General features: G+C 39.4%; 1 protein-coding gene across 6 annotated transcripts in view; it reads left to right on the top strand.

Moving 5' to 3' along the window:
- LPAR1 (lysophosphatidic acid receptor 1) overlaps positions 1 to 16,986 on the top strand; it is a 179,147-nt gene that overhangs the window by 22,930 nt on the left and 139,231 nt on the right. The window contains exon 1 of one of the 6 annotated variants that reach the window (XM_073806391.1): positions 10,494 to 10,613. The exons of the other annotated variants lie outside the window; for them this stretch is intronic. The gene's annotated coding sequence lies outside the window, so the exon portion shown is untranslated. Of the gene's footprint in view, positions 1 to 10,493; positions 10,614 to 16,986 lie in introns of those variants that run through there. 6 annotated transcript variants of the gene reach the window in all.

Raw genomic sequence — 16,986 nt, 5'->3', positions numbered from 1 at the left:
CATGCCACTCTCTCACTTCGTCCCAGCTTACCCTTCCCCCTCCCCGTGTCCTCAAGTCCATTCTCTACGTCTGCGTCTTTATTCCTGTCCTGCCCCTAGGTTCTTCATAGCCATTTATTTTTTTTTTTAGATTCCATATATATGTGTTAGCGTGCTGTATTTGTTTTTCTCTTTCTGACTTACTTCAGTCTGTATGACAGACTCTAGGTCCATCCACCTCACTACAAATAACTCAACTTCGTTTCTTTTTATGGCTGAGTAATATTCCATTGTATATATGTGCCACATCTTCTTTATCCATTCGTCTGTCGCTGGACACTTAGGTTCCTTCCATGTCCTGGCTATTGTAAATAGAGCTGCAATAAACATTGTGGTACATGATTCCTTTTTTTTTTTTTAACATTTTTATTGGAGTATAATTGCTTTACAATGGTGTGTTAGTTTCTGCTTTATAACAAAGTGAATCAGTTATACATATACATATATCCCCATATCTCTTCTCTCTTGCGTCTCCCTTCCTCCCACCCTCCCTATCCCACCCCTCTAGCTGGTCACACAGCACCGAGCTGATCTCCCTGTGCTATGCGACTGCTTCCCACTAGCTATTTTATATTTGGTAGTGTATATATGTCCATATATACACTACCACTCTCTCACTTTGTCCCAGCTTACCCTTCCCCCTTCCTGTGTCCTCAAGTCCATTCTCTAGTAGATCTGCATCTCTATTCCTGCATGACTCTTCTTGAATTATGGTTTTCTCAGGGTATATGCCCAGAAGTGGGATTGCTGGGTCGTATGGTAATTCTATTTTTAGTTTTTTAAGGAACGTCCGTACTGTTCTCCATAGTGGCTGTATCAGATTACATTCCCACCAACAGTGCACGAGGGTTCCCTTTTCTCCACACCCTCTCCAGCATTTATTGCTTCTAGATTTTTTGATGATGGCCATTCTGACCGGTGCGAGGTGATACCTCATTGTAGTTTTGATTTGCATTTCTCTAATGATTAGTAATGTTGAGCCTTCTTTCATGTGTTTGTTGGCAATCTGTATATCTTCTTTGGAGAAATGTCTATTTAGGTCTTCTGCCCATTTTTGGATTGGGTTGTTTGTTTTTTTAATATTGAGCGGCATGAGCTGCTTGTAAATTTTGGAGATTAATCCTTTGTCAGTTGCTTCATTAGCAAATATTTTCTCCCCCACATTTTCTTTGAGAAACTTTTAGGGACTTTAATTTTTTATAATTCTCAGTTTCACAGTAATAGCATATTTCAAGGCTGGACCCATTTGAAATGGCTGTTATCTCAAACTATAGACTTTATTTCATGATAGTGTGTTCTTTAAATACCTCATATCTGAAAATTAAAATGAAAGCAAGTGAGATGTAGGTTTCACCGTGTTCTGGATTGGTCAGAAGCACTCAGCAAGGGTACTGTATTGTGTTTTAGGTTGTAAAAGGGGTTGTAAAGGATCTATGAGATAGGAATTTTGAGAAAGGAAAGGAGTAAATGGGTGACTCGACCTCTACCTTTGTCTGCCTGATCCACCTTCAGGTGTTGGAAGGATGAGATTCAGTTTGATTACAGAAGAGCAGCTGAGCCCCCTGGATGGGCTTTTCAGCCGGGATGATGTGAACTATATTTAAGAGAATTTCTAGCGAGCAACCTGCCCAAGGACTTCATGGCTGGCCTTGGAAGGGAGTGAGCTTCCTGTCATTGGAAGTGTTCCAGCAGATAATGGAGAATGTAGACGAGATGAAAGCATTGGGGAAGAGGAAGAACTAGATGACCTCAGCAGTTTCCTTCCAATTGTGAGATACTACTTATTTCATGAACAGCACACTTGAAAGTTTTAGGATTCTATACAAGAATCCAAGGTGAAAATAAGACTAGGTAAACTATAGTTGGTCAATGGATTACACACCACACTCCCTCCCTCCCTCCCTCCCTCCCCCTCCCTCCCCCTCCCTCTCTCTCTCCCTCTCTCTCTCTCCCTCCCTCCCTCCCTCCCTCCCTCTCCCTCTCTCCCTCCCTCTCTCTCTCTCTCTCTCTCTCTCTCTCTCTCTCTCTCTCTCTCTCAGGCTCACAAATGATAAATGCCAGGCTGGTTTTGGGTTGCCTTTGAAGTTTATTATTTGCAGGTGTAGAAGCTCTTAGTTTTAGCTTGTAATGTTTCGAGACATGAAGTGCTCTCTTGAACTGTCTTTGATGATTTGATGTTTATACATCGGTTCTGCTGTGAATTTGGAAGGCACTGCAGAATCACTCTTTTAGAGATCAGACGACGGCTGGATAGAATAAATTAAAAGTTTTCTCCTGATATTTTGTAGGTTCTTGTTCTTTGCCTAGGGATCTGCCTTCAGAGATCTGCTTATGGAAACGGAGTCATGGCAATTTGTGTGAACTCATGAGCCGATGTGAGGTTTTCCTATCATTAGCTAGTAACATATATTTAAAGTCACATAAAAGTATGCTGCCTATGGTCTGAATTTTTATTCCTGAATAAATTAGAGATTGAAATCTGTGGTTTCTAGTTCAAGGATATTGTACATAAACACAGAAATCATGTATCTGATGTGGATTTTGATGTCATGAAAGAGAAGTGGCAGCAGCCAGACATTATTAGCTTTTCCCCCTTTTTCTTCGTTGCATCGGTCTTCTGCCGTTATGCTGAAAGGCCGTAGTAAATGTGGACTTTCTTTCTCTAAATGCCAATAATTGTAAATTTTGAAGTGTTTTTTAGGTAGGTGGTTTTAGCCCCTACCTATCTTTTTTCCTGGTTCTCTTGCTTTCACTGCTCTTGTTCCCAAGACTCAAAATTGAGGCCAGATGTGTGTCAACATTGAGAAACCCTGACTGGCTCTCTTGTTCTCTCCCTTCCTGATATTAACGCACGAAGGAAACTGCGACACCAGGGACGGCCACCATTAGCATTCTTCTATTATTTCTGCCCGTGATTCCCCTGCACTTTCTGTATGAGATCAGCACATACTTTCGTTCTGTGCTTTAAAATTTTAACATTTAAAGGCAACACTTTCCCATAACATCATAAGTCTCTGAAAACATTATATATAAATATATGTATATGCAGCAGATTTTAAATTTTGATTATTTTATTTTGGGGGGAGAGTAGAGTATTTTATTTATTTATTGGCACATGATTTATAAAATTTTGATTATTTGATTAAAATTATTTGTTTTTGGCTGCGTTGGGTCTTCATTGCTGCACGCGGGCTTTCTCTAGTTGCAGTGAGAGGGGGCTACTCTTAGTTGTGGTGCGCAGGCTTCTCATTGCGGTGGCTTCTCTTGTTGCAGAGCATGGGCTGTAGGTGCACGGGCTTCAGTAGTTGTGGCACACGGGCTTAGTAGTTGTGGCTCGCGGGCTCTAGAGTACAGGCATAGTAGTTGCAGCACACGGGCTTAGTTGCTCCACGGCATGTGGGATCTTACTGGACTGGACTTGAACCCGTGTCCCCTGCATTGGCAGGTGGATTCTTAACCACTGTGCCACGAGGGAAGTCCAAAAATTTTGATTATTATTATTATTTTTCCCTAATAAACCAGAACAATGTCTTTTTTATTAAGTATATATAATATCATATCTAAATGTTTTCCTGTGAGAAAAGAAAAAGAAAGATGCAGTTTTTGAAGAAACACCCATGTGTTTGTGAAAAACTGGTAAGGAGAATTGCAATGTCCCTATTTTGCGGCCTGTGATATTTATCTATTTATTTACATCTTTATTGGAGTATAATTGCTTTACAATGGTGTGTTAGTTTCTGCTTTATAACAAAGTGAATCAGTTGTACATATACATATGGCCCCATATCTCTTCCCTCTTGCGTCTCCCTCCCTCCCACGCTCCCTATCCCACCACTCCAGGTGGTCACAAAGCACTGAGCTGATCTCCCTGTGCTATGTGGCTGCTTCCCACTAGCTATCTATTTTATATTTGGTAGTGTATATATGTCCATGCCACTCTCTCACTTCGTCCCAGCTTACCCTTCCCACTCCCTGTATCCTCAAGTCCATTCTCTAGTAGGTCTGCATCTTTATTCCCATCTTGCCCCTAGGTTCTTCATGACCTTTTTTTTTGATTCCATATATATGTGTTAGCATACGATATTTTTTTTCTCTTTCTGACTTACTTCACTCTGTGTGACAGTCTCTAGGTCCATCCACCTCGCTACAAATAACTCAGTTTCGTTCCCTTTTATGGTTGAGTAATATTCCATTGTATATATGTGCCACATCTTCTTTATCCATTCATCTGTTGATGGACACTTTGGTTGCTTCCATGTCCTGGCTATTGTAAATAGAGCTGCAATCAACATTTTGGTACATGACTCTTTTTGAGTTATGGTTTTCTCAGGGTATATGCCCAGTAGTGGGATTGCTGGGTCGTATGGTAGTTCTATTTTTAGTTTTTAAAGGAATGTCCGTACTGTTCTCCATAGTGGCTGTATCGGTTTACATTCCCACCAACAGTGCACGAGGATTCCCTTTTCTCCACACCCTCTCCAGCATTTATTGCTTCTAGATTTTTTGATGATGGCCATTCTGACCAGTGTGAGATGATATCTCATTGTAGTTTTGATTTGCATTTCTCTAATGATTAATGATGTTGAGCATTCTTTCATGTGTCTGTTCGCAATCTGTATTTCTTCTTTGAAGAAATGTCTATTTAGGTCTTCTGCCCATTTTTGGATTGGGTTGTTTGTTTTTTTAATACTGAGCTGCATGAGCTGCTTGTAAATTTTGGAAATTAATCCTTTGTCAGTTGATTGATTTGCAAATATTTTCTCCCATTCTGAGGGTTTTCTTTTCGTCATGTTTATGGTTTCCTTTGCTGTGCAAAAGCTTTGAAGTTTCATTAGGTCCCATTTGTTTATTTTTGTTTTTATTTCCATTTCTCTAGGAGGTGGGTCTAAAAGGATCTTGCTGTGATTTATGTCACAGAGTGTTCTGCCTATGTTTTCCTCTAAGAGTTTGATGGTGTCTGGCCTTACATTTCGGTCTTTAATCCATTTTGAGTTTATTTTTGTGTATGGTGTTAGAGAGTGTTCTAATTTCACTCTTTTACATGTAGCTGTCCAGTTTTCCCAGCACCACTTACTGAAGAGGATTTCTTTTCTCCATTGTATGTTCTTACCTCCTTTATCAAAGATAAGGTGACCATATGTGCGTGGGTTTATTATCTCTGGGCTTTCTATCCTGTTCCATTGATCTATATTTCTGTTTCTGTGCCAGTACCATAGTGTCTTGATTACTGTAGCTTTGTAGTATAGTCTGAAGTTAGGGAGCCTGATTACTCTAGCTCTGTTTTTCTTTCTCAAGATTGCTTTGGCTATTCGGGGTCCTTTGTGTTTCCATACAAATTGTGAAATTTTTTGTTCTAGTTCTGTGAAAAATGCCATTGGTAGTTTGATAGGAATTGCATTGATTCTGTAGATTGCTTTGGGTAGTATAGTCATTTTCACAATGTTGATTCTTCCAGTCCAAGAACATGGTATGTCTCTCCATCTATTTGGATCATCTTTAATTTCTTTCATCAGTGTCTTATAATTTTCTGCAGACAGGTCTTTTGTCTCCTTAGGTAGGTTTATTCCTAGATATTGTGTTCTTTTTGTTGCAATGGTAAATGGGAGTGTTTTCTTAATTTCACTTTCAGATTTTTTAACATTAGTGTATAGGAATGCAAGAGATATCTGTGCCTTAATTTTGTATCCTGCTACTTTACCAAATTCATTGATTGGCTCCAGTAATTTTCTGGTAGCATCTTTAGGATTCTCTATGTATAGTATCATGTCATCTGCAAACAGTGACAGCTTTACTTCTTCTTTTCCTATTTGGATTCCTTTTATTTCTTTTTCTTCTCTGTTTGCTGTGGCTAAAACTTCCAAAACTATGTTGAATAATAGTGGCGAGAGTGGGCAACCTTGTCTTGTTCCTGATCTTAGTTGACATGGTTTCAGTTTTTCACCATTGAGGACAATGTTGGCTGTGGGTTTGTCATATATGGTCTTTATTATTTTGAGGAAAGTTCTCTCTATGCCTACTTTCTGGAGGATTTTTATCATAAAAGGGTGTTGAATTTTGTTGAAAGCTTACTCTGCATCTATTGAGATGATCATATGGTTTTTCTCCTTCACTTTGTTAATATGGTGTATCACATTGATTGATTTGTGTATCTTGAAGAATCCTTGCATTCCTGGGATAAACCCCACTTGATCATAGTGTATGATCCTTGTAATGTGCTGTTGGATTCTGTTTGCTAGTATTTTGTTCAGGATTTTTGCACCTACATTCATCAGCGATATTGGCATGTAGTTTTCTTTCTTTGTGACATCTTTGTCATCTTTTGGTATCAGAGTGATGGTGGCTTCATAGAATGAGTTTGGGAGTGTTCCTCCCTCTGCTATATTTTGGAAGAGTTTGAGAAGGATAGGTGTTAGCTCTTCTCTAAATGTTTGATAAAATTCACCTGAGAAGCCCTCTGGTCCTGGCCTTTTGTTTGTTGGAAGATTTTTAATCACAGTTTCAATTTCAGTGCTTGTGATTGGCCTGTTCATATTTTCTGTTTCTTCCTGGTTCAGTCTTGGAAGTTTGTGCATTTTTAAGAATTTGTCCATTTCTTCCAGGTTGTCCATTTTATTGGCATATAGTTGCTGTAGTAGCCTCTCATGATCCTTTGTATTTCTGCAGTGTCAGTTGTTACTTCTCCTATTTCATTTCTAATTCTGTTCATTTGAGTCTTCTCCCTTTTTTTCTTGATGAGTCTGGCTAATGGTTTATCAATTTTGTTTATCTTCTCAAAGAACCAGATTCTAGTTTTATTGATATTTGCTATCATTTCCTTCATTTCTTTTTCATTTATTTCTGATGTGATCTTTATGAGTTCTTTCCTTCTGCTAACATTGGGGGTTTTTTTTGTTCTTCTTTCTCTAATTGTTTTAGGTGTAAGGTTAGGTTGTTTATTGAGATGTTTCTTGTTTCTTTTTTTTTTTTTTTGCCGTACGCGGGCCTCTCACTGTTGTGGCCTCTCCTGTTGCGGAGCACAGGCTCTGGACGCGCAAGCTCAGTGGCCATGGCTCACGGGCGCAGCTGCTCCGCGGCATGTGAGATCTTCCCAGACCGGGGCACGAACCCGTGTCCCCTGCATCGGCAGGTGGACTCTCAACTGCTGCACCACCAGGGAAGCCCTCTTGTTTCTTAAGGTAGGATTGTATTGCTATAAACTTCCCTCTTAGAACTGCTTTTGCTGCATCCCATAGGTTTTGGGTCATCATGTTTTCATTGTCATTTGTTTCTAGGTATTTTTTGATTTCCTCTTTGATTTCTTCAGTGATCTCTTGGTTATTAAGTAGAGTTGTTTAGCCTCCTTGTGTTTGTATTTCTTACAGATTTTTTCCTGTAATTGATATCTAGTCTCATAGCATTGTGGTCGGAAAATATACTTGACACGATTCAGTTTTCTTAAATTTACCAGCACTTGTTTTGTGACCCAAGATATGATCTATCCTGGAGAATGTTCCATGAGCACTTGGGAAGAATGTGTATTCTGTTGTTTTTGGAAGGAACATCCTATAAATATCAATTAAGTCTATCTTGTTTAATGTATCATTTAAAGCTTGTGTTTCCTTATTTATTTTCATTTTGGATGATCTGTCCATTAGTGAAAGTGGGGTGTTAAAGTCCCCTACTATGATTGTGTTACTGTCGATTTCCGCTTTTATGGCTGTTAGTATTTGCCTTATGTATTGAAGTGCTTCTATGTTGGGTGCATAAATATTTACAATTGTTATATCTTCTTCTTGGATTGATCCCTTGATCATTTTGTAGTGTCCTTTTTTGTCTCTTGTAATAGTCTTTGTTTTAAAGTCTATTTTGTGTGATATGAGAATTGCTACTCCAGCTTTCTTTTGATTTCTATTTGCCTGGAATATCTTTTTCCATCCCCTCACTTTCAGTCTGTATGTGTCCCTAGGTCTGAAGTGGGTCTCTTGTAGACAGCATATATACAGGTCTTGTTTTTGTATCCATTCAGCCAGTCTGTGTCTTTTGGTTGGAGCATTTAATCAATTTACATTTAAGGTAGTTATCAATATGTATGTTCCTATTACCATTTTCTTAATTGTTTTGGGTTTATTATTGTAGGTCTTTTCCTTCTCTTGTGTTTCCTGCCTTGAGAAGTTCCTTTAGCATTTGTTGTAAAGCTGGTTTTGTGGTGCTGAATTCTCTTAGCTTTTGCTTGTCTGTAAAGGTGTTAATTTCTCCATCAAATCTGAATGAGATCCTTGCAGGGTAGGGTAATCTTGGTTGTTGGTTTTTCTCCTTCATCACTTTAGATATGTCCTGCTACTCACTTCTGGCTTGCAGAGTTTCTGCTGAAAGAGCAGCTGTTAACCTTATGGGGATTCCCTTATGTGTTATTTGTTGTTTTCCCCTTGCTGCTCTTAATATGTTTTCTTTGTTTTTAATTTTTGATAGTTTGATTAATATGTGTCTTGGCATGCTTCTCCTTGGATTTATCCTGTATGGGACTCTCTATGCTTCCTGGACTTGATTAACTATTTCCTTTCCCATATTAGGGAAGTTTTCAACTATAATCTCTTCAAATATTTTCTCAGTCCCTTTTCTATTCTTCTTCTGGGACCCCTATAATTCGAATGTTGGTGCGCTTGTTGTTGTCCCAGAGGTCTCTGAGACTGTCCTCAAATCTTTTCATTCTTTTACCTTTATTCTGCTCTGTAGTAGTTATTTCCGCTATTTTATCTTCCAGGTCACTTATCTGTTGTTCTGCCTCAGTTATTCTGCTATTGATCCCTTCTAGAGAATTATTAATTTCATGTATTGTGTTGTTCATCACTTTTTGTTTGCTCTTTAGTTCTTCTAGGTCCTTGTTAAACGTTCCTTGTATTTTCTCCATTCTGTTTCCAAGATTTTGGATCATCTTTACTATCATTATTCTGAATTCTTTTTCAGGTAGACTGCTTATTTCCTCTTCAGTTGTTAGGTCTGGTGGGTTTTTGCCTTGCTCCCTCCTCTGCTGTGTGTTTCTCTGTCTTCTGATTTTGCTTAACTTACTGTGTTTGGGGTCTCCTTTTCGCAGGGTGCAGGTTCGTAGTTTCCTTTGTTTTTGGTGTCTGTCCCCAGTGGCTAAGGTTGGTTCAGTGGGTTGTGTAGGCTTCCTGGTGGAGGGGACTAGTGCCTGTGTTCTGGTGGATGAGGCTGGATCTTGTCTTTCTGTTGGGCAAGTTCATGTCTGGTGGTGTGTTTTGGGATGTCTGTGGCCTTATTATGATTTTAGGCAACCTCTGTGCTAATGGATGGGGTTGTGTTCCTGTTTTGCTAGTTGTGTGTCGTGGGATGTCCAGCACTGTAGCTTGCTGGTCATTGAGTGGAGCTGGGTCTTGTCGTTGAGATGGAGATCGCTGGGAGGTTTTCCCCATTTGATATTGTGTGGAGCTGGGAGGTCTCTTGTGGACCAGTGTCCTGAAGTTGGCTCTCCCACCTCTGTGGCACAGCACTGACGCCTGGAAGGAGCACTGAAAGCCTGTCCTCCACACGGCTCAGAACAAAAGGGAGGAAGAAAAGAAAGAAAGAAGATAAAATAAAATGAAGTAAAATAAAATAATTAAAATAAAAATTATTAAGAAAAATTTTTAAGCAATAAAAAAAAGGGAGAAAAAATGGACAGAACCCTAGTACAAATGGTAAAAGCAAAGCTATACAGACAAAATCACACACAGAAGCATACACATACACATTCACAAAAAGAGAAAAAGGGAAGAAAATATATATATTGTTGCTCCCAAAGTCCACCTTCTCATTTTGGGATGATTCGTTGTCTATTCAGGTATTCCACAGATACAGGGTACATCAAGTCGATTGTGGAGATTTAATCTGCTGAGGCTGCTGGGAGAGATTTCCCTTGCTCTTCGTTGTTCGCACAGCTCCTGGGATTCAGCTTTGGATTTGGCCCTGCCTCTGCGTTTAGGTCGCCTGAGGGCATCTGTTCTTCGCTCAGACAGGATGGGGTTAAAGGAGCAGCTGATTCGGGGGCTCTGGCTCACTCAGGCTGGGGGTGGGGGGTGGGGTTCGGATGTGGGGCGAGCCTGCGGCAGCAGAGGCCAACATGACGTTGCACCAGCCTGAGGCGCGCCGTGCGTTCTCCCGGGGAAGTTGTCCCTGCATCACGGGACCCTGGCAGTGGCGGGCTGGACAGGCTCCCGGGAGGGGGGTGTGGATAGTGACCTGTGCTGCACACAGCCTTCTTGGTGGCGGCAGCAGCAGCCTTAGAGTCTCATGCCCGTCTCTGGGGTCCGCGCTAATAGCCACGGCTCATGCCCATCTCTGGAGCTCCTTTAAGCGGCGCTCTTAATCCCCTCTACTCGTGCACCAGGAAACAAAGAGGGAAGAAAAAGTCTTGCCTCTTCAGCAGCTGCAGGCTTTTTCCTGGACTCCCTCCCAGCTAGCCGTGGCGCACTAACTCTCTGCAGGCTGTTTTCACGTGCCAACCCCAGTCCTCTCCCTGGGATCTAAGCTCCGAAGCCGGAGCCTCAGCTCCCAGCCCCGCCTGCCTCGGCGGGTGAGCAGACAAGCCTCTCAGGCTGGTGAGTGCTGGTCGGCACCGATCCTCTGTGTGGGAATCTCTCCATTTTGCCCTCTGCACCCCTGTTGCTGCGCTCTCCTCCGTGGCTCTGAGGCTTCCCCCCTCCGCCACCCGCAGTCTCCGCCCACGAAGGGGCTTCCTAGTGTGTGGAAACCTTTCCTCCTTCACGGCTCCCTCCCAGTGGTGCAGGTCCCGTCCCTATTCTTTTGTCTGTTTTTCTTTTTTCTTTTGCCCTACCCAGGTACGTGGGGGAGTTTCTTGCCTTTTGGGAGGTCTGAGGTCTTCTGCCAGCGTTCAGTAGGTGTTCTGTAGGAGTTGTTCCACGTGTAGATGTATTTCTGATGTATTTGTGGGGAGGAAGGTGATCTCCGCGTTTTACTCTTCCGCCATCTTCAAGCTCTCATGTCTTGATTATTTTAAAATGAGGTTTTCTTGCACAAAATTTTACCTGCAATCTATGGCCAGATGACCCACCTGTGTATCCACATGCATATGTTAAAAATTGTTTTCTTAATTGTGAAACAATAATTGTGTAAAATATAAGCAATAGAAACAATATAACAAATGAAAATTTGTAAAATACACAAAAATTATAAACCATGTAACTAAGCATCCAAAATAAAAGCACTTTTAATGTTTTCAAATACCAACTCTTTCCCCCTCTGCATTTGTGCTTATAATTTGTTTGGTCATTGATTAGAAACTGTAGGGGAAAATCCAAATTCTTACGAACTAGGAATATTAGCTGTTAATATCTTTGGTATATGTCTCTTCATATATTAAAAGACATTGATGCATTTCATATTGTTAAAATTTTAATATTTAGTAACTTTTCTTATTTTAAAAATGATACATGTACAGTTCAGAACCTCTGGAAAAGATAAAAAGCATAAAGCAAATGCTGACAGAAGTCTTTCCACTTAAAAATAAACATTAACCATTTTTAAACCATTATTTTCAAGTATGTACATGTCTATAAATGCATATTTTTTAAATAGGTCTTTATTGGAGTATAAGTGCTTCACAGTACTGTGTCAGTTTCTGTTGTACAGCAAAGTGAATCAGCCATATGCATACATATGTCCCCATATCCCCTCCCTCTTGAACTTCCCTCCCATCCTCCCTATCCCACCCCTCTAGGTCATCGCAAAGCACGGAACTGATCTCCCTGGGCTATGCTGCTGCTTCCCACTAGCTAACTATTTTACATTTGGTAGTATATATATGTCAGTGTTAGTCTCACTTTGCCCCAGCTTCCCCCTTCCACCTCATGTTCTCAAGTGCATTCTGTATGTCTACATCTTTATTCCTGTCTTGCAACTAGGTTCATCAGTATCATTTTGTTTTTTGGGTTTTTTTTACATTCCATATGTACGCATTAGCATACAGTATTTGTTTTTCTCTTTCTGACTTAATTCACTTTGTACGACAGACTCTAGGTCCATCCACCTCACTACAAAGAAGTCAATTTTGTTCCTTTTTATGGCTGTGTAATATTGCATTGTATATATGTGCCACATCTTCTTTATCCATTCATCTGTCGATGGACACTAGGTTGCTTCCGTGTCCTGGCTATTGTAAGTAGGGCTGCAATGAACATTGTGGTAAATGTGTCTTTTTGAATTATGGTTTTCTCAGGGTATATGCCCAGTACTGGGATTGCTGGGTCATATGGTAGTTCTATTTTTAGTTTTTTAAGCAGCCTCCATACTGTTTTCCATAGTGGTTGTATCAATTTACATTCCCACCAACAGTGCATGACGGTTCCCTTTATAACACACCCTTTCCAGCATTTATTATTTTTAGATTTTTTGATAATGGTCATTCTGACTGGTATGAGGTGATACCTCATTGTAGTTTTGATTTGCGTTTTTCTAATAAATAATGATGTTGATCATCTTTTCATGTGCCTTTTGGCCATCTGTATGTCTTCCTTGGTGAAATGTCTATTTAGATCTTCTGCCTATTTTTTAAGTGGATTGTTTGTTTTTTTGATATTGAGCTCCATGAGCTGTTTGTATATTTTGGAGATTAATGCTTTGTCTGTTGTTTCATTTGCAAATGTTTTCTCCCATTCTGAGGGTTGTCTTTTCGTCTTGTTTAAGGTTTCCTTTGTTGTGCAAAAGCTTTTAAGTTTAATTAAGTCCCATTTAAAAATTTTTTTTATTTTTGTCACCCTAGGAGGTGGGTCAAAAAAGATCTTGTCAAAGGGTGTTTTTCCTATGTTTTCCTCTAAGAGTTTTATAGTGTCTGGTCTTACATTTAAGTCTTTAATCCATTTTGAGTTTATTTTTGTGTATGGTGTTAGGTAGTGTTCTAATTTCATTCTTTTACATGTAGCTGTCCAGTTTTCCCAGCACCACTTATTGAAGAGGCTGTCTTTTCTCCATTGTGTGTTCTTGCCTCCTTTGTCATAAATTAGGTGCCCATATGTGTGTGGGTTTATCTCTGGGCCTTCTATTCCTGTACCATTGATCTATATTTCGGTGTTTGTGCCAGTACCATACTGTCTTGATTACTGTAGCTTTGTGGTATAGTTTGAAGTCAGGGAGCCTGATTCCTCCAGCTCCATTTTTCTTTCTCAAGATTGCTTTGGCTGTTTGTGGTCTTTTGTGTTTCCATACAAATTATAAAATTTTTTGTTCTAATTCTGTGAAGAATGCCATTGGTAGTTTGATAGGGATTGCATTGAATCTGTAGATTGCTTTGGGTAGTATAGTCATTTTCACAATATTGATTCTTCCAATCCAAGAACATGGTATATTTCTCCATCTGTTTATGTCGTCTTTGATTTCTTTCATCAGTGTTTTATCATTTTCTGAGTACAAGTCTTTCACCTCCTTAGGCAGGTTTTTTCCTAGGTATTTTATTCCTTTTGTTACTGTGGTAAATGGGAGTGTTTCCTTAATTTCTCTTTCTGATTTTTCATTGTTGATGTATAGGAATGCCAGAGATTTCTATGCATTAATTTTGTATCCTGCAACCTTACCGGATTCATTGATTAGTTCTAGCAGTTTTCTGTTGGCATCTTTAGGATTTTCTATGTATAGTGTCATGTCATCTGCAAACAATGACAGTTTTACTTTTTTTCCAATTTGTATTCCTTTTATTTTTCCTCTCTGATTGCTGTGGCTAGGACTTCCAAAACTATGTTGAATAAGAGTGGCCAGAGTGGCCACCCTTGTCTTATTCCTAATCTTAGTGGAAATGCTTTCAGTGTTTGACCATTGAGTATGATGTTTGCTGTGGGTTTGTCATATATGGCCTTTATTACGTTGAGGTACGTTCCCTCTATGCCCATTTTCTGGAGAGTTTTTATCATAAATGGTGTTGAATTTTGTCAAAAGCTTTTTCTGCTTCTATTGAGATGATCATATGGTTTTTATTCCTTAATTTGTTAATGTGGTGTATTGTATTGATTGATTTGTGTATATTGAAGAATCCTTGCATCCCTTGGATAAATCCCACTTGATCATGGTGTATGATCCTTTTAATGTGTTGTTGGATTCTGTTTGCTAGTGTTGTGTTCAGGTTTTTTGCATCTGTGATATTGGTCTATAATTTTTTTGTGACATGTTTTTCTGGTTACTATCAGGGTGATGGTGGCTTCTTAGAATGAATTTGAGAGTGTTTCTCCCTTTGCAATTTTTTGGAAGAGCTTGAGAAGGATGGTTGTTAGCTCTTCTCTAAATGTTTGATAGAATCCACGTGTGAAGCCAATTGGTCCTGGACTTTTGTTTGTTGGAAGATTTTTAATTATGGTTTCAAAATCATTACTTGGGATAGTAAATGCATACTTAAAAAAAAATAAAAGTACTAGAGTATATATTGCTTTGTAGGGTTTTTTGTGGTTTTGCTTTTTTTTTAACTTAGAAATGTATCAAATATTTTTTGTCAGTAAATGCACTATTAAGTTTGTTTTGGTGTGAATTTCTTTTTATTGATCTTGCTGTTTCCTGTATCTGAGGATTCATGTCTACCACCAGTTCTGGTTCATTTTTGTCCATTATTTCTTTGAGTAACACTTCTGTTCTGGCAGTTCTGTGGTTCTGGATCCCCACTTAGATGATTATGAGACCTTTTCAATATCATTCCTGCCTCTGAACCTCACTTTCAAATTCTCATCTCTGTGCCTCTGTCCTCCATTCTGTGTAATTTTTTTTTTTTTGTAGTAAGTCTCATTTACTGATTTTCTCATTGGTTGCACTTAATCAGGTAGTTATCTCACACAGTGAGTTATGGTTTTCATTTCTAGAAACTCTGAATCTTTTTCAAATTCGTGTCTTGTAAAATGTACCATTCCTTTACTGTATCCTCTTTTATTGTTAAACATATTAAGCATTTTACTTTTACGGTCTGTATCTGATAATTCCATTTTCTGTAAACTTTGTAGGTCTGATTCTGCTATTTGTTGTTTTTGATGACTCTGGTATGTGCTGACCTGCTTCCTCATGTGTTCTGTGATTTTTTTTTTTTTTTTTTGATGTGAGCTCATGTTTCTAAGAAGTTTTCCTCTAGTAATTCTTTGAGAACTTAAAGTGAAATACAAAGAACTTGTATTTGCTTCTACTGATGCCTTGAGGGCACTATCAACTCATGTCCACATCAGTTTAAATATCCCAGTTGAGGTTTTTGGGTGGCCACAGCAGTAGTATGAATTTAGGCTCCCAGTGTATTAGGGGCAAATGTCTGGATAGAAATTCTCAGAGGAGGCACCTTCCTGCTTAGATCCAAATCTGAGACAGTCATGTTTCTTTATCCTCTCCCTATGTGACATGGGTCAGTACTTTTCCCCCTTGTTCACCTGTTGAGGGTGGGATGTCCCAGCTTTTTGATCTGACTTCGACTTCCCACTTGATTTCTGCTTGTAAAAGTCACAACCAGAGGTCACGTGGGATTGGGATATAACTGGTTGCTAAGTTATGTGTTCTTTTACCTTGACATAATTTGGCTTCTCAGGGGGTTCATTACTTTTTTAGCCAACTTGGCTAAGCATTTAAAAAGGTAGGTAGGGATGTGTGCACGTACGTGCGCGCGCACGTGTGTGTGTGTGTATGTTACATATGTGTTCATACACCCAGCAGTTTTAGGTGTTTTTGTAGTAGGAGGGTTTTCAGGGTATTTTGTCCTCAGTATTCCTGGAAAGGAAGTCTACAGTATGACTTTTTTTTTTTTCTTTTTGCTGTACGTACGCGGGCCTCTCACTGTTGTGGCCTCTCCCGTTGCGGAGCACAGGCTCTGGACGCGCAGGCTCAGTGGCCATGGCTCACGGGCCTAGCCGCTCCGCAGCATGTGGGATCTTCCCAGACCGGGGCATGAACCCGCGTCCCCTGCATCGGCAGGCGGACTCTCAACCACTGCGCCACCAGGGAAGCCCTGATTACATTTTTATTTACTTAAATAATCCTCTTCCTTGGGACCTTAAGGTTGCTTTCAATTTTTGTTGCAAAGGATATCCTCATATAGATATCTTAGCATAGATGGCTGATTATTTCCTCAAGATAAATAGCTTGCAGCAAAATTGCTAGGTCAAAGGGTATACTTGTTTGGTTTTTGATAGATATTGCCATAGTCATCCTGAAGTATGAGGAGCATTGCTCCACATTGAAACTCCTGAACACAGCACTTGAAAGTACCATACTTCACTAACCCCTGAGTGTTACAAGTTTAAACAAATCATCAGTGTATCGGGGGAGATGACATTTTATTTTTAAAACTCAGATTTCTTTGATCATTGGAGAGGTTAAGCACAACTTTTTCTTAGCATTGAATGTTTGTATTTCTCATAAATTTCCAGTTCATCTTGACAATCATTTTTCTACTGGGATGCTCATGAGTAAGTTTTTTTTTATTCATTTAAATTATATACTTAATATATATGTACTACTTCTTTTTAAAACTTTTGAGATATTAATAGCTTTTCATATAATGTAAGACATCTTTCCAGTGTGCATCTCTTTATTCTTAAATATGAAGAGGCTTTAAATGTTTAGATAGTCACCTTTATCAGTCGTTTAGGCTTTTTGCTTTGGCATTATGCTAAAATAGCCTCCCCTACTCTAGGATTATAAAAGTGTTTATTATGTTTTCCCTTAGGTCTGTTAAGGCTTTTGTTTTTCATTGAAAATGTGTTTGTTTATGTAATGTGAAGATCTGTCTCTCACTTTATACCATCGTGGATTTCTTATTCAAGCCGGTTTGCCTGTGTTCCTGTTTGGAGGTATGATTTAGATAAAGCCAAATCATTTGGGAATTTCTTCATGTTGAAGCTGTAACTTTTGAAAATGGAATTGGCAAGATATAGAATTGGTATGATACTGAATTGGGAATGTAGATGTTTATGCAGGCAGTGGTGAACTCCAAGTCCATGATGA

The sequence above is a fragment of the Tursiops truncatus genome, chromosome 6 (genome assembly GCF_011762595.2).
Source record: "Tursiops truncatus isolate mTurTru1 chromosome 6, mTurTru1.mat.Y, whole genome shotgun sequence".
In the NCBI taxonomy this organism is placed as follows: Eukaryota; Metazoa; Chordata; class Mammalia; order Artiodactyla; family Delphinidae; genus Tursiops; species Tursiops truncatus.
Note: the sequence above shows the minus strand (reverse complement) of the source record. Positions and strands in the feature narration are given on the sequence as shown.